Raw genomic sequence first — 26,424 nt, 5'->3', positions numbered from 1 at the left:
GACTCATCCACGATCAGTTCAACTGTGACACCTTCACTTTCTCGTGTGTTCACATTACCGTAAACTGCTGCCACTTTCCTGGCTTAGTCCTATGGTTTGAATCGTTCTTTCAGCTTTGAAGTTGTTGATCGAACACACGACGAAATCCAGGTGGATGCAGTGCAAGGATTTCTTTTCTAGTTATTCCATGGAAAGTTGGAAAAAGGAATACACCTCAGTCATGGATGGACCAGCACAGCACACCGATAACGAAGTGTGAACATGAGGAAAATAGATGCAGCATCTGTGGAATGTGCAATGCGCCCATCGCCGCCGCCGGTAGAGGTTACACATCTCTTGCTCGCCGTGTCAAGTGGTCATTAAATGTTCGGGGGGACATTGAAATGCGGTGTGGCATGAACCGGAGAAGTTACTACTATTTATGCCCTGTATACCGGTACCGATTGACCACCATCATCGGATCAGGTTGGTCACCACCACCAGGGGGCAGGCCAATACCGTGCTGTGCGGGTTGTGTGGATTCGAGTAAAATTTCACACGACCTGCCGCGGGAGTTTCAATTTCATCCGTTATTAATTTAAATAGTTCGACATGATGACGCTACGTGCCGGTTCAAGGTGACAGGAAAAGCGATTACCCGTACGTTTCCAGTTGCTGTGGGGGACAGAAAAGAAGATCAAAAGTGTGCTTTAAATATGTCGTTTTAGTGGGGTGGTAACAACAGAAAGGAGCTGCGGAAAGTTTATTAGTTATTCAGTACGTTTTTCTCGCAATACATAGGAGTTACCCTAAGGTAAACTGTCAAATTCAAAACGAGCTTGACTCTGCTATTTTAAAATTTTCATACTTTTGCAAGGAAATAATCAGATTTATTGACAACTACCATCTTAGTTAGAATCAGAGTAAAGTTTACGAGCGCAATATTGCAACTGCATGAGCTGATGGGACGGATGTCATATCAAAAACCACAGAGGCCGTTTTTCATCTCTACATCACCTTGCTTTTGAACTTTGAGTTTGCAGCGAAGGCCATTTTTCGGATATAGCACCGATTGTCGCTTGCCCGTTGATCGCTCAGGTAATTAATATTGTATCGATGTCTAAACTGTTTATGCGTTGATGCGTGCTAATTTATGCGTGGCTTGGCATGCTTTGCAAATGGCAATTTTCCGCACTTGACGCTCAAACACTCGATGAGATAATTAGTGCGAAAGTGGTACTGAAATGTCATTTACATAATGACGCGCGAGAACCGAATCGCGAAAGTTGATTGAAGTTAGTTTTTTTTTCTTCATTGTGGGGGATGGCGTCATTCACTGCAACACCTACGCTATTAGTTCATAAGAGAGGAAAATTAGAACATGCTCTAATTTTAGAGCGCGTCTACAAATTGATGTATGCAAATACTGCATGATCCTTGCAGGTGTAAATTGCCATTAAATTTTTCATTTAAGAAACAATTTCGCAATTATGATGACTGTTCAAATGAACGCTCGAACGGCTGTTAATCACAATTATGAAAACACAATTTTGAGCACTTCAGTGCAAATCAGGAATTTGCTGCAGCTGCCAAGTGGCCTAAAGATCTTTACGGGAGTGACACGTGACCGCAAAACTGTGACCGACGACGACGACGTGCTTCAGCAAGCACCGCCATTCCATCGTTTATCCACTTCATGCCCGACGACGATTCGATGGCAATGTATACAAAATCAATTTCTGAAATTTAAATCACAATGGTTTTAATTACTTCCATTATGTGCACATTAACGTGACCGGATGTTATGCTTGCGCACGGATAAATGGCCGGTTCGTGCCAGCAAACCAGCAAGCCGTGGACGTTACCCCAAAAATTGCCGGATTTTCCCGCCCGGCCCCGGTTTCGGTGGTTCATGCGGTGGTTCACCCTCCCATTTGGTGCGTAAATCCTGCTCGACACTGCGTGCACGGTCAATTATTATTTGAGTGCGGATTTTCGGATTGATTTTGCAGCGATTGTTACGCTCTCAGGGCCATAATCACCGATTTGCTATTACGGTGTCAGTCAGGCGTGTTGATTTTAGGCAAAAGCTGTTTTGACTGGTGCTTTACATATAAAATAACTCAACACGCAGCGCTTTGTTTCGTACAATGCAAATGCAAATAGGACGGGATATGTGATTTTAAATCCACTGACTTTTATGCCGAATTGTAGTGAAGCCGGGAACGAGTGAGCGAGCCGTCGGCTGATTTTAATGACCCCGCGGGATTACAAATTTGTTTGAAAATGGTTGATTGAGATCTTCGGAAAATGTGATGCATTACGGGCACGCTAAACAATCCTTCCGGATGTGTTTTATGCATTTTATACTAGTGTTTCATTGGTTGCTGTTTTTGTTCGATGTTGAAACAGCGATAACTTTGTTAGAAAAGGTCAAAGAGATTTGCGGCTTTCTGCAAAAACGTATGTTTTGAGTGTTTCGATAATTGTCTAAAACAATGTGTTTTTATAAAATGCAACCAACAAAAGTTAAGTATGAAAAACTAATTTTTAAAGAACTTGCTTATGTCGTTTTCGTTTTTGCGGTGTAGCTACACCGAGGCTACACCGGTGTAGCTTTTTTGCACCAAAACCGTTCGTTTTCGATTTTTGTGCTACACCATTGCTATACTTTTTCTGCACCAGCTACACCAGAAAAAAAGAGAGTGTAGCTGGTGCAGATCGGAAAATATCAACCCACCCATACTGCATCACTACTGCAGCACCGCGAGCGTTCGTTTATTCAGCGAAAAGTGTAGCACCAAACGGTGTAGCTACACCACAAAAACGAAAACGGCATTATTAGCTGTGCTCTATAACTCTGCACCCGATAAAAAAAGAAATGTAAGTTTTTCAGCATGGTTGTTTGTCTTTATATTTTCTACATCTTTGTGGTGTCTCTAACTTTTAACACAAAAAAGTGGACGTGTATTGAGCCTACGGCGAATGCAAAACACGTTAAACATATGCTTGCCGTACTCTCATATGGATGGGTGGGCGGTCTCTATACAAGTTTGTAGTACACTATCTAACCTTCAAATTAAAGCACTGATTTGATATATACACTGGCCCAATTGTGTCTGATAGGTCCTATAGGAAGATCAGAAAAAATAAAGCTTGAATATACGATAACTTAGCAAGTAAAGGTCCTAGATATTTGCGGTCTTCTGCAAAAATATGTGTTTTTATATGTCAATAATTGCCAAGAACAATAAATTCTTGTAAAATGAAACCTACAAAAATTGCATTGCATTGGAAAACTAAATTTTTACTTAACTCTCTAAGAAAATGCTCTGTAGTTCTATACCGGAAAGAGATTATCTGAAATCAATATACCGGAAAGAGATAGAAATTTTAATTTACTTGGCCAAACCTCGTGTTTTTAGTCTTGACCTTGAAACGCGGTCAAGCATATCTATAAATATTTTTCAAAACGGTGGTTCCTTTTGTCCGAAAAGGTAGAAGTCACAACGACAACTTGTTAAGCTACTAATAACCCCCCCTTACCTTTCCACTCTTTCCCCTCCATTTAAAAACTTTTCATTATTTTCTCCTACCGTCCCTTCATCAATCGTAGAACCACCGTTCTAAAAAATATTAAATTTACTTGTTTTTACATTTTCTACACCTTTGCTGAAGAAACCATCTCTCTAACTACTAACAAATAAAAGTTATTTTTTTATTTTTAACACAGTAAGCCATGATTAATGTTTGACACTTTTAGATTATGGGGCGTACACATACGAACAATAGTGCTGTAGACTCAAAATGCTAAAATGAAAGCAAAAGACGCTAAGAAAAAAGTTCCACTTTTTGTCCTTTTCTCCAAGACCAATTCCAACGTTCACGTGTTAAATTCTATTGAGTTTGGTCCCTCGCATCTCGTACTCAAATACAATCGCATTTCTAGTACGATGATAACATATGAAAAAACGGCTGCCTGACGTTTCGGCTGTTGATTTTGGCCTTTTTCAAAGGAAATATGCTATGAAAAAGGCCAAAACCGAAGGCCGAAACGTCAGGCAGTATAAAACAGTCGTTTTTGATAACTAACTGACTGTTCAGCCGAAAAACCTAAAATAAATACATCCCAGTCGATCTCAACAATATGAAAAACATTTGTCGACTTTCAATGCTAACAGGACTGAAGATTTTTAAATCATCAGCAAAAAACCGTCTACCTCCTCGACTTAAAAGCAAGACCGCGTCGTTTATATATAAAGAGAAAAGTAGTGGGCCCCAAATTGCTACCCTGTGGGACGCAATAAAAGAATAATCGTCTGAAAAGTATTGGATAATTGATGGATTCGTAGAATTATTTCGAGGTATTAATGTTTTTATAAGATATTGTTTCAGGATCTTAATGTTGATATTGGAATGAGGTAAATATTCTTTGGCATTCAACGCTATTTACTCTAAGCATTATTTTTAAGATAATTATTGAATTATAGAAAATTTTATTTTTTACTTTTAGTTCAATTGTCAGAAGATAGAGTAAAAAAAATCAGAGGGGTTGTGTACAAGACACGACCGCATTATATAGGTGACGCAGGGTGACCGGACGAGAGCCATAAATACGATAGCCATACGGACGGTTGCCATACGTACGAATGCCATATAGACGAATGCCATAATGGACGGGAGCCATACAGACGGATGCCATAATGTATGTTTGCCATAATGGACGGAAGCCATAACGTACGTTTGCCATAATCCATATATTCAACGTTTCATAGATGATTGAGGGCGAGCCGGCCGCAGGCAACGGCATCGAGATACTCTTTATAAAATGAAAAGCGGCAAAGCCGCTTTTTTGCACTGAATCAATTAGGCCTCTTGCAACTTGGTCGCGCTGATCTTTTAAGCTTTGAACTGGTCGTAGTGTAGTTCTGGGCCTCCATACCAAAAATATGAATTATGGCAAACATACATTATGGCATTCGTCTGTATAGCCCCCGTCTATTATGGCAAACATACATTATGGTATTCGCCTGTATGGCAATCGTACGTATGGCAACCGTCCGTATGGTAAACGTACATATGGCTGATGGGGTGTCGTCATGACCAAAACCATTCTAATATGGACGTCAAACATAAAAAATTTACGAGGGTTGAAAATCCTGAAGTTTGACACCCATATTGACATCATTTTGAATATTCCCTGAAACGACCACTTCCACCGGGGTACCTAGAACCTGCTACAGGGTTGCCATGGCACGCTGCGGACCTGGGAATGCTTCCAGTGTCGATGGCTCATAAAACCTTAACGTTTGATGTTCATATTGACATGGTTTGCGTCATGTCATAAACTGGCCAGAGTTTATGTTACTAGTACTGATTTTACGAAAATGGCCGTAACTTGGTTGTTTCTCGTCGGATTTCCTTTCTTATTTTACCAATCGACTGGAAATGAAATCTAGTTTTGGGATAAAATATGAAAATTAATAAATTTCCATGACAGAAAAAGATACAGGTGATTGAAAAAATCAGTTTTTGACATACCCCCAGACAACCCGGAATATCTCCGGTGTTGCGCTGACTATTGGGAATTTTGAAATATTTTAGGAAAACTAGAAAAATTTCCCCGTCGAATGCAATTGGTTTCATCTAAAAATGTTCAATTTTCTAAAAGTTATGACCGTTTGAATTTCATCAAAATTTTGCCTGTCCGATCATTTTGTCTAACCCCTGTACATGCTACATCGGTTGTATGTAAAATTTATCAAAGTAATAACATTGCATTCGTTCAATCCTCAAATGCTTTTTGAGTAAATTCTACATGAATTTGGAGACAATTTAACAAAATCAAGAACACAAACTATTGCTTTCCTGCTACCTTACAGAAATTAAAGATTGTTTTTATTACCCATGCTTCCCCACGTTGAAGGGATTTTACCCATTCAATCCTATTTTATCAACAGCACATCTTTTCATATTATATTCATTTATTATCCATATTCCTATTATATTATAACCGAACACTACAGCTGTAGCAAATTTTTTAACACCATTTTTTTCGCCTAGGTTTAATCGTCTCGCAGTCGCAGTCTCGCAGTAATGAATTTGCGATCTGTTGGGACAACGAACCTGTGTCATTTTTTCTGGCACACTTACTTCCCAAGCACAGATATCAAATTGGTATAAGTTTAGATAATCGTAAATAATCTTCCAGTTCCAACCAATCACGAAGCGAGATTTCTGGTAGAACATAAGTTCATTATTTTCAATTTTTATTTATTTATTTATTTTATTTATTATTTTCAATTTCATTTGGGCCAATTCTTAGAAGATTTTCCAATCGATTGGTGTAAGAATATGGACAATCGTCCGGGAAACCGCTAAGCTATTAGCGTTCAAAACCTGACCACTTTTCGAGAAAAATTTTTCGGAATGATACCCTATACCAGCTACCTTCCTGAAAGTCCTACGTCAAAATCAAGGAAGAGGAAAACAAAAACGGTGAAAAATCCTTCCCCGTTTTCGATTCAATTCTTTGAACTATCATGCCGGTTAATTAACGCCAAGATAAAGCAGCCGCGTTGGTCACCAACTAGAGTGACCAATGGTGGCATAAACTAAACGGTAAAATATCTTACGAATGCGGGGTCCAGTTTCTTCAAAGGTGCGCGTAAAGAAAATGCAATCAAACATTCCTTCCGCTTGGCTTGCAGAAAGCAGCACGATCGTTAATTTAGCTAGTCACGTGGACGTTGAAGAGCTGCTACTCTGCCAGACGGGCATCTCAGAACGAACGCAAGCTCACAAGGAAACATCACTATGGGTCACAGGCTTAGAGCTGAACCGTATACACCATAGTGTAGTCCTGTCGATCCAGAACATCACTGCACTGCTCGTATAGGTGTAGCCTATGGAACTTTTTTGAGAAAACTTAACTTGAAATTTGTATGGGAAAATGACTCAATGGAGGCGCATGGTACATGAATATCCTACATACGCCCTCAAGTAACAGAACAAAAAGAAAATTATATTGATTGAAAAAGGATGATTTTGTTATGCAACAAGCGTTTCTAAAATCACTTTTTTGTCTACCTGGAAGTGTTATTGAACTTTTCTCCTCGTTACGCTACACTTTCCATGTTATTTTATACCGCACTTTCCGCTAAACGGGACTCCGCAGTTTGAAAGTGAGACTGCTCAGAACTGTGACCAAATTGGGACATACTGAAGCCACTGTCGTAAGAAAGATACAGAGCAACAACAGCATTTGGTATTAGGGTAAATAATCCAGATTTGGCTGGCAGGCACAATATCAATTTAAATAATCTCTGACTCTGAAGCAGTAGTTGTATTTGTAATAATTCGGAGTTTATCGCCGCAATGTAAACTAGGAAGCTCACATTTTACAACACCTTTCTATCCCGATGTTCGAGCACATCATTGAAGCAGTAATGTAGCTCACAATGACGACGTCTAGAAAAGCAAAAAAATCGTACAAGATTTTTTTTCCTCAACCACGACGAATCTCCTTTCATTTACTACCTTTTCAACTATCATCTAGGGTCCAGGTGGCGAACTGATTAAAAGAGAGTCCTGTCTCAAGGACTTGGGAGTTTTCCTTGACTCACAGCTCACTTACAAGCAGCACATCAGCTACATCGTAGCTAAAGCATCCCGCAGTCTTGGCCTAATCATGAGAACTGCGAAAAGCTTCAACAATATGCATTGCTTGAACAATTCGTACTGCGCGCTTGTCCATTGGACGCTGGAATATGGCTCGGCGGTCTGGAATCCCCATTATCTCAACGGCGTTGAACGGTTAGAGAAAATATAACGCAAATTCATTCGATTCGCTCTCCGTCGTCTGTCATGGAAGCTCCCGCTCCAGTTTCCAAGATACGAAGTTTGCCTGATGCTAATTGGACTGGACACCCTAGCAACAGGGAGAAATCTGTGCCGAGCAATCCTTGTAGCTGATATCCTGATGGCGAGGGCCGATTGCCCATGGCTTTTCAACCATATTAGTTTACGAGCTTAACCACGTTCTCTTCGTAGCAGAATGTCTATCGAATCTAATGCTCTAAGTACCGTTACGAAAGAAAAATTATACAGCAAATGGGGTCATCGTCGGGCTACAACGAGTTTTCAACCAAGTGTCAGCTAAGTTCGACTTTTACCTAACTCGTAGGACTATTCGTGGGAACACCGAAAACCGTTCATAGCAATGGGCTTATCTTGACAAATAATTAATGAAACACAAACGAACTTTGTGTCTTGCTGTTTTATGCAACTTGATACGTAACAAAGAAAAAATAAAGAAGAAAGCTTTATTCGGTTATCTAGCAGCAAAAGTATTGTAAACATTGTTGAAAGTTTGCCAACAGAGAAGTTTGCCCCAATTATGCCTACTTAGATAGATAGAAAATTCCATCCTGCATCGTAAACGAATAACTTGTAACGCAATTAACAAATTATTAGTAAAAGACAAGTTTAATAACACTTCCAGGTGGACAAAAAAGCGATTTTAGAAACGCTTGTTGTATAATAAAATCATCCTTTTTCAATCAATATAATTTTCTTTTTGTTCTGTTACTTGAGGGTGTATGTAGGATATTCATGTACCATGCGACTCCATTGAGTGATTTTCCCACACAAATTTCAAGTTAAGTTTTCTCAAAAAAGTTGTACAGGCTACACCTATACGAGCAGTGCAGTGATGTTCTGGATCGACAGGACTACACTATGGTGTATATGGTTAAGTTCTAAGCCTGTGACCGATAGTGAAGTTTCCTTGTCAGTGGAGAGAACGTAAAGATGCTTTCCATCTAGTCAACTATTGTTTACTGACCTTCGCCTACCGCGGCTCAAGAAGGAATTCGCGAGCGGGATAAACAAATAGGAACTCAGCGCACGTTATGGAGTCTGGTTATTGCCAGAATAGGAGGAAACGATTCTCACGTGAAGAAATCGCCGAGGATAACAGAGAAGGGGAAGAAATCCCCCGTTTAGGACAGGCTAAGTTAAAAACTAATGTTCGCAGCGAAATAAACGGAAATTCATGTTTGACCGTCAATCCTTAGGACTGGTAGGACATAATACAAATCGTTCGTTCATGTATATGAAAAAATGCATATCTTGTTTTGCATTTGCATACGTGAGTTCACTGGTTCTCGACATCCGTCGTTTGAGGAAGCATTTTTGCTTTGGCTCGTTTTTTTTTAAATTACAGAACACTATGAGAACTTCCGCGTCCGTTCTGGTACAAAAAAATGTTTTATTCAGTTAGAAAATATGATTTTCAAATTAAACTGACGCTCGGACGCGCGGTGTCACCAAATGAGTAGCGATGCGACACGACAAATTTTGAACTGCTCACGTGTTGCGAAGTGCACAAAAAGTACACCAAGCTATTCTAGACCGTGCCATGTTTTGTTCACTACTTTTTTTCCTGCCATGCACTACGGTTGGAACAAAGTTCTGTGTTAATTATAAACTGCTATCACACACCGATGTGTCGTGTTATTATATGAAACACGTGTTTTACAAACAGAAACTACTCATTAGAAAGTTCCCCGCTGTGCCCCAACTGAAACAGATTCGAAATCATTACCGAAAGTGTTACTTTTCAATTTATGTTCTGCTTGTGTTTGTTAATCATTTATTGAGAAAAAATGGGCTTAATTTTATCGAAATTAATTTTTAACTATGGACAGTTCCGGCGTGCTGACACTCACTCGTCGAAATATGCGCGATCCAAGCGAAACGCCAAAGTCCGGTCGGTTCCGAGGCTTTACCTTTTAACCTTCTACAGATCGGATATTCATGGTTTTCAACGTCCCACAAAAACGGCCATAATCGTATAATTCGGACTAATCCTCGGACATAATGGGAATAAACGTGCAAATAAAAACACCAATAAGCTTATCCCCGAGTATCGGTAGTATGAACTGGACATCAGCGCGCCCCAAGCTGTGCCTTCCCCGGTGGCGGCTTGGAGGGCAACTGAAAGGGCAATGGGAAGCTTTTCCGATGCAAATATGTACCAGCCAGCGGATGTTGCGGTGGCGAACGGTTCAAAATCGGGACTAACGACATTTGAAGGCATGGTGCATGTATGGTTGACATTTTTTTTTTATTCGAAAGCAGAGGACCCCTTTCGGATTTTCGTTGAGAAGCGGCAGAGAAAAACGAAACAGGAGCACCTAGCTTTTGAATCAATATTTTTGCAATATAATATGCAAATCGTTCGGAAAGGATACCATCACCGGAGCTATCGTTACAGTGAATCGAGTTTATCGCCAATATGCGGGGATTAGGCTGCCGGTATGTACAAATAACTATCCGCAGACGAATAAAATTGATTTGATCCTAGTGAAAGAAATAAAAACGTTCTACATATTCTAGGAATGACTAGCGGACATGAAGTTTTATCGGTTTAAAAAAACTTCATTAATAACCGTATAATGAGGGTAGTTATCGAAGTAGTTTTTTTTTACCACAATTAGGCCCTTCGGTTGTACTGAATTCGAAGCTCTCCCAATTATCCGAATCCATTTATACGCTACGCGTTCCAACCACCAACCAAAGTGAATTACCAGTAATGACCAACGTATTTCCGGTGTAACCAGCATAGGTCTCCATTGCATTTTCTGATGCATCTTTCGAGGGAGCGAGAAAAAAACACTGATCGAAACGAAATGCCAGCATCGGAAACACCCAATGTAACCCCGATTAATAGCCAGGAAATGCCGGAAAACCAGAAAGCAAAGCATGAACCGAGTGCTGAACTCCGAACAACATCAAATGAAACACATCGCGAAAATAGCCATTTCAACGCTAATTGGTAATGTTGTTAACCTCGCCACGAAATTCGCACGCTGGTTCACGCTGTGCCCGTACACACATTCACGCATTCGATGCACCTACAATTGGTTTACCGCTGCCCCCTGGGACACGCATTAAACAATGCCAAACGGAACACGCGTCGTTAATGGAGGCATTAACTGCATGCATGTATGACCAATCACAGATGAGATGCATTTCCAATTTGTAAAAGTCAGTGCAATTAGAGCTGGACCGGTAGGTTATTGTATAATATGTAGTTCAATCGCATGGATGACGTAATGTTGCAGCAGTAAGGCTGTCAAATGTGATCTACCTGCCACATTTTTTGCAGTACAAATCATGTTTGCAAATATTATAACTTCATCGTAATTCTGCCAATGCAAATTAGTAGATATTTATTGTGAAAAAAACGATAGTTATGATATAATTATAATAGTAATGAGCATACTATTAAAGAGCAGAAGTCAGTTTAGCCTTAATTCGGACAAGATTTCAACTAACAAGAAACACCATTTTGCATTTTCTGTTTCGCGTATCCCTCTTTACCTAAATATTCCCTGCAGCATGAAAGCAGGTGTTTTTGTTTGCGCGCAGGGTTGGTGATCCGCGAGAAAACTGTGAGTGGCATTCAACTTTTTCTCGGTATATGAAACGACATCGTCTATCAATGTATTGCTATATTCATCGTACGATGCTGCTCCGTGTGTGAGCACAATCGGCAATCCTGTGAGTTAATTCTCTCTGTATTGTATCCTAAACGTATACGCGCCATGGGGAATGCGATTCACTCTCTCGTGATTAGCTCTGTGTGTAAATATCACGGAAAAGGATCGCCAGGCGCAAAGTAAATTGATATATACCAGGTATATGACAATGCGAGCTGTCATATACACTTTGCACTAACACATCTACACTAGTTCTGAGATTTCGAGCATTTTGTATGGAAAATTAGTTAATTTTAAAAGAAAATCGTTGGATACGCAAGATTTGTCTATTTTTTTCTCACAGTTTTTATGTTTATGCTTAGAACACTATTTCTAGTATGTATTTTCATGAATACAATGAAGTGCAACATTCCAAATTGCAAGCGGAAATTTTTTCGTCAAAACGGTATCAAGATGTCTCAAAAAATGTCGTTATATCGCTTTCCTACAAGTAGTAAAACAAAAAAGATTTTTTTTAAAATGCTCGGACATGATTGTTCAATAAGCAGCTTGAGCAACATTGTTATCCGCCCGCGATATTTTTCGTCTGATTTCTGGTAAGCTTTTAAAGTGTTAATTATCTTCTAAGACCGTTTTGTAGCAATCTAAGATTACTTTTTATGGTTTTCTATGTAGTGTTGAGACGGGTAAATTTATGATAAAAAATTATCATCTTGGAACAGTGACTTCAACTTAAGGATTTTCAAGCAGTAGCACAAGCATCTATTCGAATAAAACTATTTGTTAAAAGAAGACATCAAAGGCAGATATTCAAGAGCATCATGCAAGCAAAATGTTGGATGGAACGTGTTTTAATTTAAGCAACCGTATACCGTATTGATCGTGAAGTATTAGAAACATTAATTCATTTTTCAATTGCATATCGAAATAGTTAGTCACCCATGTTCTCAAATTTTTTACGCATAATAAAGAAGGCTACAAGTGCAAATGACTTTGAAATATATTCCTTACATTTCATTGTAAATGTTCAAATATTTCTCTGGAATAATATAGCTGCATTCATTAATTACAATTAATTTAGTTTTAATTTTCATGCAAGTTCCACCATATTTCAGAACTATTTCTTCTTCTTTCTACACACACTAATGCAACCCTCGATGGTCACATACCTGGTATATATCAATTTACTTTGCGCCAGGCGATAATTTTCGCAGATGAGAAAGGATTGCGATCATTGGATGATTATCGTTCTTTTTTCGCTTGGAAAAAAATGTAAGATTTTTCGGTTATGGATATTTTTGTTGCAATTGTGTTGGCGAATGGAGGATATAGTGATGTCTGATATTGTTTTAATATAAATACAAGGCAGCAACTTGCTGTTCATTAAAATGCTTGCAAAAAATATTATGGCTGAATTAAACAGATGTTTAGCAAGGTTTGAAATTTAAGAACGAGGCAGCGCGTGGAAAGCAAAGATTTGAATGGCCCTGCACGTTTATAAAACCGCTCTGCGTACTCAGTTGCGTTGATACACTGTTATTCTGGTTATCCATATCACCACCTCTGTGGATTTAGGGCCATTATACAGTGGGATTTCACATTTGGCATAGTTTAATTTTGGCGTGCCTCGATTTTAGTAACAAAATAATCCGTTTTGGCAACATAAAACATTTCACTTCAAAAAATATGCTTAAATAACAGTCAGTTTCCGCATACAAGCCTTAAATGACGAAAAATGAATGTTACGAACAGTAATATTTTTATTACCGTAGGACTACGTCTTATCGCAGGTTGCCAAAAACTTACTTGCACCGGACGGATAACTCTTGGCGGACTTGCAATCGTTGATTAATAATATTTAGTCAATTTCTAACGCATCTACATTCAATATTTTCATATCCAAAAAGGGTCTCGATTTGGCACGGTTTCGATTTTGGCAACATAGGGGACTTGGATTTGTTGGATTCGATTAGAAAAACTCGTGAATTTGCGTAAAAACCACGTAAATTTCGAAATTCGCGTTAAAAAACCTTATAATTTTCAAACCTAGATACGTATAAAAAAGATGTTTTGGGCACATCCACGTAAATTCCGAAATTCGTGTAAAAACCGGATTTAATCCAGCTGGTGGTGAAAGGAACCTTTGCTATACCATCTTACATGTTATTTGATATGGAACTCGAAACATCTTGGGAACATAATTCAACTGTTAGTTGACGTTTTACAATTTATTCCATATAACTTGAACTGACATTTAAATATAAAGAATGACAAAACCATTTATTTGGTAGTAAAATCATTAAAATCGATTTGGTTGTCCCAAAGTTATTTGAAAATTGATTTTTAGGAGAGGGCCTCAGAAAAAGCCAACCTAAACGCCAAACGAAAAAAATACAAATCTAAAATTGTTTTAAAAACCAAACAGGTTTACTAAATTTGAACATGATTAAAGCACTTCTGAGTTTTGATAGATCCTTTTTACAATAAATTGCTGAGTATGTATAGGTAAGTTGTATTTAGTTACGTCCTTTTAAAGTTTTAAAGGGTAGATTGCTCATATAAAGTAAATAAAAATCATCAATTGCACTTCCGCAATGAACATAAATCGCAGCCTGTATTGTAATTGTTTTGCGAAATATGAGAAGTTTCGAGCCGGATTAAGTTGCCGTCGAGGGAATGACTACTTTACGACCTAAACCGAATCACATCATCCGTGATCTCAAATCACACTAGAAATATTCAAAATTTTACAATTGTTATCTCTTCCTCTTTTGCATCCGCCAACGCGGTTCGATACAAATCCACCTGCAAAGGCAAATCACACGTTAAGATAGCAATTTCAAACCTAGTAAAATATTTTAAAATGAAGTCTATTATGTTAAAAGACGTAGTCCTACGTCAAAATTATCAAGCTCATTTTTATGTAATAACGGCCATCTTAGTGTTTACACAGCTGTGCTAGTGGTATACGGCTTCTATTTGCCAATATCAATTCAAAATTATGCGTAGGTACCCGCCGCTCGTGGATTCCTGTGTTTGCTGCTTGCGATAAAATTTTCTTCCGATCGCTGTACTGCATTATCGCCAAGTGATTCGATCGGAAGTTCAAGACTCATCACTCACTCGTATCGGGAAACGATAATTATTGCCGATCCGTTCACTCGGAGAGAATCAAATATGACACACGCAAGCAGCGATACACACACAAAGGTTTATCGGCGAAAGAGGTTCACGTGTTGTTCTTTCGCCTTATACTTTTGCGTCTTTGGTTCTCTTTTCGCAAGAAGATACAAGCATGTCGTGATCTGCATGTATTGAATCGGCAAATGAATGGGGAGTGAGTGAGTTTTGATCCGATTCGAACCAACCTTGGTTTGCGGTTCATAAAAAAGGCAATCGGTCGAAGGTCGATAATTATCGCAGCATTTCTGTACTGTTCAGCCGTCATTAAGCGAACTTTTTCATATTTTGGAAAGGGAGGAAGTGTTTATTGCGAAGAATGTTTAATTGGATGAACAAACTGAAGAATTTCGATGTAGACCAAAAATATATTGGGTGTATAATGGCAGGTGGGGCTCGTACCTACGCTCTTTGAACTAGTTATAATCGTACTTATCGGGACGAACCCTAAAAAAAGTGTAAGAGTCGGGTACGAGATTTCCGATTCGTTCCCTGCTACTTCTAGGGATTGCACAAGGCAGTCATCTGGGTTCGCTGGTGTTTATATTGTATTTTAATGATGTAATCCATTCGCTAGAATATCCACGCATAGCTTTAGCAGATGATTTAAAATTATTTAGCGTAATCCGAAACATCGGTAGTGCTGGTGATTTGCCAACAACTGCTTAATGTGTTTGCAAACTAGTGCGGGGCGAATCGATTGCTGTTAAATCCAACCGATTGTTATGTAATCTCGTTTTCGAGAAAAAATCGATCGCTACAAGTCAATCATATGTTCAATGGGATACCAGTTCAGCGAGTCTAACAAGACAAGGATCTCGTCGTTGTATTCGATGTCAAGCTAAACTATCGTGTGATCATGATCATCGTTCCTAATGCTGGCTACAAAGTGATCACTAAAATTGCAAACAGATTAATAGGAAGTGATCAGGCCGGCATCGTGGAAGGACGGTCCAAATCTGGACGCTGCTGCAGATCTTCCTAAAATGTCGTGCTGCTGTCCAGCTGCTTTGCCGATTGTATGGACATTGTCGACAGAGCATAAAGCGGTAGCTGATTTGGATGGTTGATTATTTGTCCGAAACAAAAGTCGTACTGATTCAATCGACGCCGCTCAGGCACTAGTGTAATGATTACTAGTGTAATGAGTATGCAAGTAGTAAGACATAAGACAGTTATGCAAGTGATAGCAGAGCTGATTGTAGATTACTATCTTTCCGAATGGAGTACTGTATTATTTTTTTGTATTCACACTGTAGTAAGATTCTAAATTTTTTAGTGACAAACGAACGTTAATTTGTTACAAAGTTGATAGCAGAAATTTAAATTTATATTATAATTCCGCTGTATTCCGGTGACGATATGTTATAAACAAATGAACTTTATATGACAACAAAAGCCCATCAATGTTGCAAATCAAGCGAGAAGCAAACGATGCCGGTCCGTACGCGAGCGAGTGTGAGAAGTATAGCATTAAATGCTTGTTCCACTGATGCAAGCATACGACAAACTATTGCTGGTACCTTGTGAATACATTCCACTAAAAGCACACTTTTGAGCGTACTGCCAGGTAACGTATTTATACACAATCCGCTCATGAAACCAACAGCCAGTGTTGCGAAGCCCATATTCTTCTTCGTCTTCTTCAGCATAGAGCCGGGGTGGCTCGTGCTGTTTGAAGCACTTATCTCTATTCAACTCGGTCTTGGGCCACTCGTCGCCAATTTCCTAGTCGTCCCGAAAGTCGCAAATCGCTTACGACCTGGTTGAGCCATCGTGCACGCTGGCGCTGGCCCCCCCTGTTCCTGGTGCCGGTGGGGTTGTTGAAGAGGACTATTTTCGTCGCACTGTCGTCCCGTATCCTTACGACGTGTCCGGTCCACCGTATCCTGCTAACTTTCGCTAGATGTACGATGGGAGTTTCTTCAAGCAGTGCCTGTAGCTCGTGATTCATACGCCTCCGCTACTCTCCGCTTTCAGTTTGTACTTCGCCAAATATCGTCCGCAGCACTTTCCGCTCGAATACGGCAAGGGCGCGTATGTCCTCCGTGAGCAGCGTCACGGCTTCAAGTCCATAAAGAACTACCGGTCTAATAAGGGTTTTGTACATTGTTAGCTTCGTGAGGCGGCGTATGCTTCCTGATCGTAGCGTTTTACGAAGGGCAAAGTAGGCCAGATTTCCCGCTGGATCTCCTTACTAGTGTTGTTGTCCGCGGTCCCAGATACACGTCAACGGTTACCGTCCGTGGGAGACGCGCGTTTGTTTCCTCTTCCTTTCATGTATTTGGTCTTCGACGCATTTATTTTTAGCCCAATTCTGCTAGACTCCGCTTTCAGTCTGGCGTAGATTGCCTCCACCGTCGCAATGTTCCTGGCTATGATATCGAAGTCATCTGCAAAGCCTAGAAGTTGGCTACTCTTGGTAAAAATCGTTCCTCTCGTTTCAATGCCCGCTCGTCGGATCACCCCCTCAAGAGCGATGTTGAACAGCATGCAGGATAACCCGTCACCTTGTCTCAACCCTCGCCGCGTCTCGAAGGCACTCGAGAGTGTCCCAGAGATGCGTACGAAACACATCACTCGATCCAATGTAGCTCTGATCAGTCGCACTAGTTTGTCCGGAAAACAGTGTTCGTGCATTATCTGCCATAGCTTGTCTCGATGGACTGTATCGTATGCTGCTTTGAAATCAATAAAGATGTGATGCGTGGGCACGTTGTACTCCCGACATTCTTGCAAGATCTTTCGGATAGTAAAAATTTGGTCCGTAGTTGCGCGAGCACCCATGAAACCCGCCTGTTAATTCCCTACGATACCTTGTGCTGTCGGTGACAGCCAGCGTAACAGGATCTTGGAGAGTACCTTGTAGGCGGCGTTTACCAGCGTAATATCACAATAGTTGCAGCAGTCTAGCCGATCACCCTTTTTGTAGATGGGACAAACCACTCCTTTCATCCATTGCTCCGGTAGCTTATCCTCCTCCCAAATCCTCGAAATAACCCAGTGTAGAGCCTTTGCTAGCGTTACTCCACCATGTTTATACAGCTCTGCCGGGTGGTAGTCCTTCCCAGCGGCTTTATTGGTCTTCAGCAGCCTGATTTCTCGTTTGACTTCTTGGAGATCAGGTGCTAGGACATTACTATCTTCCATGGGCGCTCCTAGGTTAATTTCCGTTCCGCCTCCTTCTGCGACTCCGCCATTGAGGTGTTCATCGAAAAACTGCTTCCATCTGTCGACCACCTCGCGCTCGTTTGTGATTAGATTCCCTTCCTCGTCCCTGCACATGTCAGGTTTCGGTGTGTAGCCCTTTCGAGTTTGGTTCACCTTCTCATTAAACTTGCGCGTGTCATTAGCTCGGAATAGTTGTTCGAATTCTTCACGATCTCCGTCTCCCTTTTGGTACTTTTTTCTCCTCAGGATCGTGGTCGACTGGTTCCTAGCTCCTCGGTATTTGGCCGGGTTCTCTCTAGTGGCAATACTTAGATAATTTATCCAAGCAGTTTTTTCCCCTCCACCGCTTGTTAGCATTCCCCATTAAACCAATCATTTTGTGTACTCCGAGGTTCAATACCTAGTGCCTCGTGGGCCCATAGCCTAAGCCCATATTCATGTGGTCTAATTTTTTCTAACGAACACGCCGGCCTAAGCGTTCCTTTCGGACTCTCGCTTTTATTTATTCATGCAGTGCGACGAGTTTTTGCGAGTTTCGCTCTCGCTCGTCATTGTAACCCGAGCAGCTAAAACCGATCACTTGCGAAGGCTTGTACTCCCATCCGCACGTAGAATCGAGGGCGTGAGATGAAGAAGAAAAGAAAAAGTGATACAAAATCTGTATTTAATGTGCCGCTAGCCCTCATGAGCAGCTGACTGCTCACGAGTTGTTTGTCTCGTAAGTGGACTATGAAAGACAGAGCAGAGGCAGAATCGAGACCAACCGACGCCGCTTGGGCAGTAATGTAGAGATCGACGAAGATGAGTTAGAGGTAGTCGATGAATTTGTCTACCTCGGCTTACTGGTAACGGCAGACAATGACACCAGCCGTTAGATTCGACGGCTTATTATCAGCGGAAGTCGTGCTTACTATGGGCTTCACAATCAATTGCGGACGAACAGGCTAAGCCGCCGTAGAAAGTGCATCCTGATACAAGACGCTTATTAGATTGGTTGTTCTCTACGGGCGTGAAACGTGGCTAATGCTTCAGGAGGACCTGCGAGTGCTCGGAGTTTTCGAGCAACGAGTGCCAAGAACGATCTTCGGCGGCGTATTAAGAAGAACGAAGTATGGAGGTGGAGGATGAACTATGAACTATGGTGAACCCAGCATTCAAAGGGTGACTAAAGCTGGATGGATACGATGGGCAGGGCATGTTGCAAGAATGCCGGACAACTACCCTGCAAATATGGTGTTCGCTTCATATCTTGTAGGAAGAAGACGACTAGAAGCGCAGCGAGCAAGATGGTTAGACCAGGTGACGTGAGATTTTGCGGAAAGTACGCGGTGCCCAAGGAATTGGAGAGCAGTAACCCACAACCGAGTAAATTGGTGAAATGTTGTTTATCAGGCATTATCTTAGGACGACAGGCCAACTTAGTACAAGTTGTAAGTAGGTAAGCAAGCTCTGCTTTATGTTGCTAGAGGAGGAGGAGGAACATGTACCAAAAAATCTAAAATTAAGTTAGCCGTTATTTATTGACAACCGTTATTTTATTAATAACTTATTTATCTAATATATCAGTCTTTTTCAAGTACCCGAAATGGCGCCCTCTCAAAGTTGCGCTCCAAGCAACTGCTTGTTTTGCTTAAGGGAAGCCCCGGCCCTGGTCAGTACTCACACTACGTGGTTTTTCGCGTGAGCATCTTGGGAAACAGTGAAGTGATAAACTGGAGATGGCTTGGCAAGAAAGATAGCATGGCGGATGACGCAACTAAATGGCAATGGATGCCAGACCTTGGCAATGAAAGCCAGTGGCTCAAAGGGCCGGAATCGCTGAGACTGGATAGCGGTAACTGGCCAGCCGATCCGTTCTCGTCTGGTTCTACCAAGAAAGAATTGCGGCCAAATTTGCTTCACCACCGTATCACTCAAGAACCGTTTTTCTTCGTAGAACGTTTCAGTAGTTGGAAACTCTTGGTCTGCTCGGTAGCCAGCGCGCTCCGATTCGTAAAGAACATCCGTAGTAAATCTACAAATGTCCAACGTAAGTTGGGACCTCTTTGGTACTGCGGAGTTACATAAGGCGAAGAATTATGGGCTCATTCAGTGATCGCAAACCGGCAACACAGTTCGACGAAAGACGTAGTACATATATTGAGGCGTTCTTGGTGCACTTCTCAAGTGCACGCTTTAGTGCAGGCGGATATATTCTGGTGGTATACACGGTTACTTGCCGAAGTTCACAAGACGTAAGAAATTTCTAGGCGAAGTTAAGAGTCTCGAAGTGGGTTACACAGTGGTCATCACAGACTCAGGACATTCCTGTAAGTGCTGCCCGAAGAACCGGGGGATTTCCGTTAGCGAGTGGGAAAGTGTGCGATATACAGTGGTTCAAACAACTATCAGAGGAGTGTATGAATTTGCAGTGATATGGTTTGCAACGCTGGAGGTTCGGCGCGATGTGGAAGTAGAACTGGCGTGCCTGGGGGGATTGTGACGATCCCCTGGTCGGCGCGCCTCACCTTCTGCGACAAATCATATAACTAGCAACTCAGGCGGAGTAAATGTCATCAAAAGTAAATACGTAAAAGAGGAAAGTGCAAATCATTTTACACGCGGTTCGGTTAGTTCTCTTGCTTTAATTAAATTTGATACTTAAACGCTTCGTAATACTTATGTGATAGTATTTGAGTTATCTACATACTACATCAATGCTAGGTTATACTCGATGCTACGATTACTACTAACTTAACTTAAATCGCGCTGACTGGTACATAAAACATGAACTGGTATGATATATTTAGTGAAACATGCAATGAGGAGGAGAGTTAATTAAAGCTTAAATCTGTTATGTGCAACACTTAATAGAGGAGGAAATGAATGATACCAAAGACGAACCAGGAAAGGTACTAGAACAGAGAACTACAGGAAGGAAGTTTTTGGACAAAGAAAACACTAAACGTAAGATAAAATAATTACAAGAATAACACTCAAAAATCCTCAGATGAAGATTACAATTAATTTAAGGAATTTTTTATTGTCTTCAAATAAACGATTAAAAACTTGGAACTACGTCTCGCTGTCGTTGATTGTACATCAACAGCATCCAATAGTTTTTTGAGCCTACACCCTCAAACTCTCTAAAAAGAAGACTTAGTGGTCAGGCCACTAACCACTACTGTGGACCAGGTCACTGCAAAGTTTTATATCCATCCAGATTTTAAACGACATGAAGTTCGTAGCAGCAAAGTCTGCATCCTTTTCGGTTAAGGGAGTGACCTTAAACGGTCCATCGCACTACAAGCATTCCTTTACCAGATCAGTTACAGCTTCCGCTTAGACGTTAGGGTGAATTCTGGACACGTACAGCCAGAAAAATTCCTTTGGAGGGGGAACAGTTATTACGGCTTCAGAAGTCGATGGATTCGTATCTCCAAGAAACGACTTGACAACTCTGAAGCGTTAATCACGACGACGTTTCATCGGAGGTTCACCAACAGCAATTCTAGGGGCTAGTGGAGTAAAGACAGTCTCTTGCACGGTCTTAAGGCCCCCATACACCTACGCATATGCTGGGTTGGAAATGAACAAAATGTTGGAGGTTCATTCCGACCGAGCGCCGAGCCGAACATTTTCTTCTGTCAGCTTGGTTCGTGGCACTCACACACAAGCGAGCGTGTTGGACGAACATGAATTCACCAACATTTTCGGCCAACATGTACGTACGTGTATGGGGGCCTTTAGAAAGCTGTTCCATCTGCTTGTCGTTAACCAAAATAGCCTTTAATGAATCACTAATGGCCTCATCATGGTTGGCAGGCTTGGAGAATTTTTACTCAATTGGCTGCATTGTGCATGTGTCCAGCTTTATTTTGTGTTTTGTGATTTGTTTTATTTATTAATAGATTATTACTTAGAAATTCCATCACAGTCATTTTCATTTTATTCATTGTGAAGGCAACACAGAAGTATTGTAACCGATTTTAACAATTAAGAGCAAAAGTATTCCTTTTCTTTAGAGGATTACCATTGATTCCTGGTGTTGTTGCTGAAACCCGCCAGTGAAAAACTCGTATCCTGTACATTTTTTGGTCCTGAATGGCCTATCGCAGCCACTGCACTATAGCTGGCTAGAGTTGGCCCCGAAACATGTGACTTTTTTACTGGAACATTTTCGTTAATTAAACTTTCACGACTAAGTGCTCGAAAGTTCAGCAGCAGAATGTGGCTCTCGGCACTGGAGAACTGAAGCGTCATATATGTATATAATCACACGAACCTACATAGACACCCGTTTGACCCGTTAGCGGCGAATTCCATCTTGCAGTCGAGACAAACACTTCAGTTTGCTGCCAAATGCGTTCCGAATGGTGGGCCATTTCTGCCACCCTCTCCGTCTGAGTGCAGTGCAGCATTCGACCAAATTTGCTCGTAAACATACTTAATAGCGCATATACGAAGTGTTTTTTTCCACTGATGCTCGAATTTTCTTTTCATTAAGCGGGGTTTCAATGAGAGATATTCAGCTGTCGTCACATGCCATGCTTTTGCATTCGCAGACGGGAACGGATGCGCCCGGCATCAGCAGAAGCAGACGGCGAACTCGTCCCGCTGCTTTTTTTACTTTGATTCTCTTGGGAGGAAATCATCAAACACTGGGAGTCCTCAAATACATGTCCCCCCTCCTTTGCTAGAGGGGAAAGAGTGAAGTCTGAATGTGCCATTAACAAGAGACAACACATAAAAATGAAATTTTATTCTAATTATACGAGAAAATGCGAGAAAACAAAATGGAACCAGATGAAAACTAATCAGGGCTGGTAAAGTTGTTTTACTTTCTTTTCTGGTTTGGTCTTAGGGAGAAGTGTTTTCAAAGGCTTCATTAACTACGTCAGGGCAAAAAAAACGGAGAAGAAGCAAAAAAAATACCGCTTGCAAATAATAACTGCGCGTGAAAAGTTGTACCTACCCGTTTGAACAATCAAGGAGGTGGAAATTATGCGAAGAGTGTCGGAAACGACGGAGAAAGGGTTGTTAGCTGAGGTATTTTAATTAGATGTCCGTTTAGTGTGGAATGGGTACGTGAATGGGGTGACCATTTCGAGGATTTACCCACCGAGCTTGGACATAGCTGAATAATACATATAGCCAGTTGGGTTTTTTTTTGAGTTCGTAGCTATGTACCTATGGTTGTCCACTTTGGAACGATATCGGGTGTTTACGGTAAATTCGACCTTTTCGGGCCTTCGAACCTATCGACCCGTGTATCAATTGGCCGTGGCGCCACCGACTTTACTTCCGTCATGCTATGGAAGGTATAACCCAGGGATTTTTCGCCTTAGAATATCCTACTGGCATCGATTAGCATTGCACCCAGACCAGTTGGGGTGTGTGAGATAGTCACGCTTTCTCCGTAGACATCTTTTATGGATCTACTACCCTCATAGTACTGCAATGATGTCTTGCACACCAGCATTCAGCTTTTAGTTTTATATTATTACGTGCTGTCGAAAAAACGCAAATCCTTGATAGGTATAAAGAAATTTTAAAAATGAGTCAAAAGTAAAATGGTTTTTCGATGAGCGCTGAAGTTTATTCATGAGCGTGAGCATGAGCGTGAGGGATTACTTAGATACTTGAAGTTGCTTTATTCCACCAACAAGTTCCAATATTTACTGCCACCGTCTTTTATGACTGACGTGATGTCCAATCTGCAAATAAAAACCCATAGAACACCGTCAATTCATTTATTCAGTCGTCATGTAAAAGTAAAGTTTGCAGTAAAATTAAATCGTCCAAATAAAGTCGAATAAAGTTTGTAGTTGCAGCCTCTAAAGTTTGTCGCTAGTATGGAAGAAGGTAAAACACGGTACATTTCGCTCTCCTGAACTAAATGTAACATCTCGCTGCTTAGCCAGAAACCCGGACAGGATGTTCTATTTAATCAAACGAATTGCCCGACGAAAGTAATAAAGATCCAGTTTAGCACCGAACATGTACGATATTCTTTGCTACAGTATTTACAGTCCAAGCTCCAGTAAAAGTTCCGCTATGCCAACAAATGTTTAATTCCGTCTACATGGCGGACGGTACAAAACCGGCCCTCGTTGCTAGTGTGACTGATGTCGAATGAAACGGAGCCAAGAATCTTTTCCCCATTCTGCCCATGGCTGCCAACGATGCGCCGCTGTCCGAGACGGAGAACAAGTGGCCAACCTCGCCGATTGTGTGCCCGTTCCGGCGATCATCGAGCCCGCTCGGGATATGCTCCCCGTCAGCCATGAAGCAATTTGACAACCACAGTACTGAAGGACGGCAGGACGAGCAGGGCTTGCCCTATTATGGCGCTATTTATGCTTTCCGGTCATCAGTTATACCAGTAGGAAGGCAGCAGGCAGCGGCCGACAATCGTTAAACAATTGTCCTTTGTATGTCCGCCCGTTTTATAGCCGCAGTCGTCGGGTAAAGGAAAACGGGGGCACTACCGGTTTGAGGATGGGTGCTGTTTACAGGTTTTTACTACGTGTATATTGACGAACTGTTCAGTTTAGATGGGTTTGATCCTTAAATTATTCATTAGAGCTCCCTTGGTGGGAATTCATCAGCAGCAGCGAAAATATATATTGTTTTAACAATAAATGAAAATAGGATCATACTTAGATTGCACTGATTGTTAACATTCGAAAATAAACAAACCGAGTGAGGGTTTTTTTTCTACGCTAGCTCAACAGAAAATAGCTTTCACCCGATTTGTTTACATTTTGCAAGTCGAGATCTAGATCGATCTATGAAAAGGACGATTGGTTCGATTGCTATAACAACCGCGCCATTACGCTGATCCACGTCGCTTACAAGGTGCTTTCCTGGATTTTGTAACGCGGTTTATCCCCACAAACAGGAGAATTCATAGGGCAGCATCCGGCTGGCGTTATGGGGGCATATTTTACCATTTATTTACCAATATTTTTTTGAAACGATGGTTCTACACTTGATGAAGGGACGGTAAGAGAAAGTAATGAAGAAGGATTTTTTGGGAATGGAGGGGAAAGAGTGGAAAGGAAGGAGGGGTAATAGGTAGCTACGCTTAACAAGTTGTCGCTGTGACTCCTACTTTTTGTCCAATGCTGGAAGGTGCATGGGTCGAATCAAGCTATAATCTGAGATTATAACCGGATTCGAACCCACAACACCCGCCAGGGCATGTGGCTCGCTGGTACCCATGTACCTATGAACCACAGAGGCGCTGGACAAAAGGAAACTGCACAACCCCCCTCATTAAAGTAGCGACATGGGCTGGGCTACTTTTAGACACAAATTGTGCCTCTTCCTCCACCTACTGTAGAAACCACCCCTCCATTCCCAAAAAATCCTTCTTCATTACTTTCCCTTACCGTCCCTTCATCAATTGTAGAACCATCGTTTCAAAAAAATATTAATATATGCCTGACCGCATTTCAAGGTCATGACTAAAATCACGAGGTTTGGCAATTTATTTATCGTTTTTGTATGTAGCACTACGTCTTACGGCATTTGTCGGGGTCCAAAAAATCAAAAAATGCGAGCGTCACGAAAAAATGAAAGATTTTGAGCGCTAAGAGTTTAGCGGTTTCCAGACCAATTTTCAATATTTTTGGGCCAATCGATCGGAAAACGCGTCCACACCAATAAAGAAGCCTATTGATTTTTAAGTGCTCACTCTTAAAAAATTGAAAATAATGAAACGTTGTTCAACTGAAAATCCTCGTTTTGTGATTGGTTGGAAAAGACGCCTTCATAGTTTTAACGTGGCTTTAGAAAAAAAAATCAGAGGGGTTGTGTATAAGACACGACCGCATATTCAACGTAGGACTACGCAAGGTTTATGTAAAGGTGCGTTTAGAATGGGCAATTTTGGCTACGTTGGGAATGCGATATGTTGCTAGTTTTTGCTCAATGTTGCTTCTGTCGCCACCTGCACATTTGTGGTACGTCGCCATAGTTACTTGGAAACATCAGCAACTGTTAGGAACAATTGCATGCCACTAGTTGCCAATCTAGACACACCTTACTAAAACACTTATGAGAAAATTGATTGCTAATGGAAATCATAATACTCTCCATTGACAGTTATGATGGTTCTGAAAAGAACCAATTTGAAAGTTTAAAATTGACTAAAACGATTGGAATTGCTACTTTGTGCTGTAGAGAAAAAGCATAGTGTTAGCATTACAAAAGCATTACTTTACATTACATATTGCAGAACTTCGCATCGTGTAAATTATAAGCAATCTGGCACATGCTAAACCGCTATTTAGAGCAGCGTGGGGTCGAAATCAGACATCATGATAATGCTGATAATTTAAGTTTTCTGTTTGACACTGTGAATTAAAGTAATGTATGGTATAATCATAAATGACATTCTTTTTCTTACATCTGATTTCCAGTGGCAACATTATCGAGTTGATGTCGCTTGTCCGAATATTTCAACTGGATTGTTTAAAGGGTTCAAGGGAAGAAATCACATTGTCTCTGGTTAAGATAGTGGTGAATTAACACTACAGAGTAACAATTATTAAAAAAAAAAATGATTTGGCTAATCAGAAACTTAATACTAGCCGTTAAA

This window comes from Sabethes cyaneus, chromosome 1 (genome assembly GCF_943734655.1).
Source record: "Sabethes cyaneus chromosome 1, idSabCyanKW18_F2, whole genome shotgun sequence".
Taxonomy (NCBI): Eukaryota; Metazoa; Arthropoda; class Insecta; order Diptera; family Culicidae; genus Sabethes; species Sabethes cyaneus.
This window is presented reverse-complemented; position numbering follows the sequence as displayed.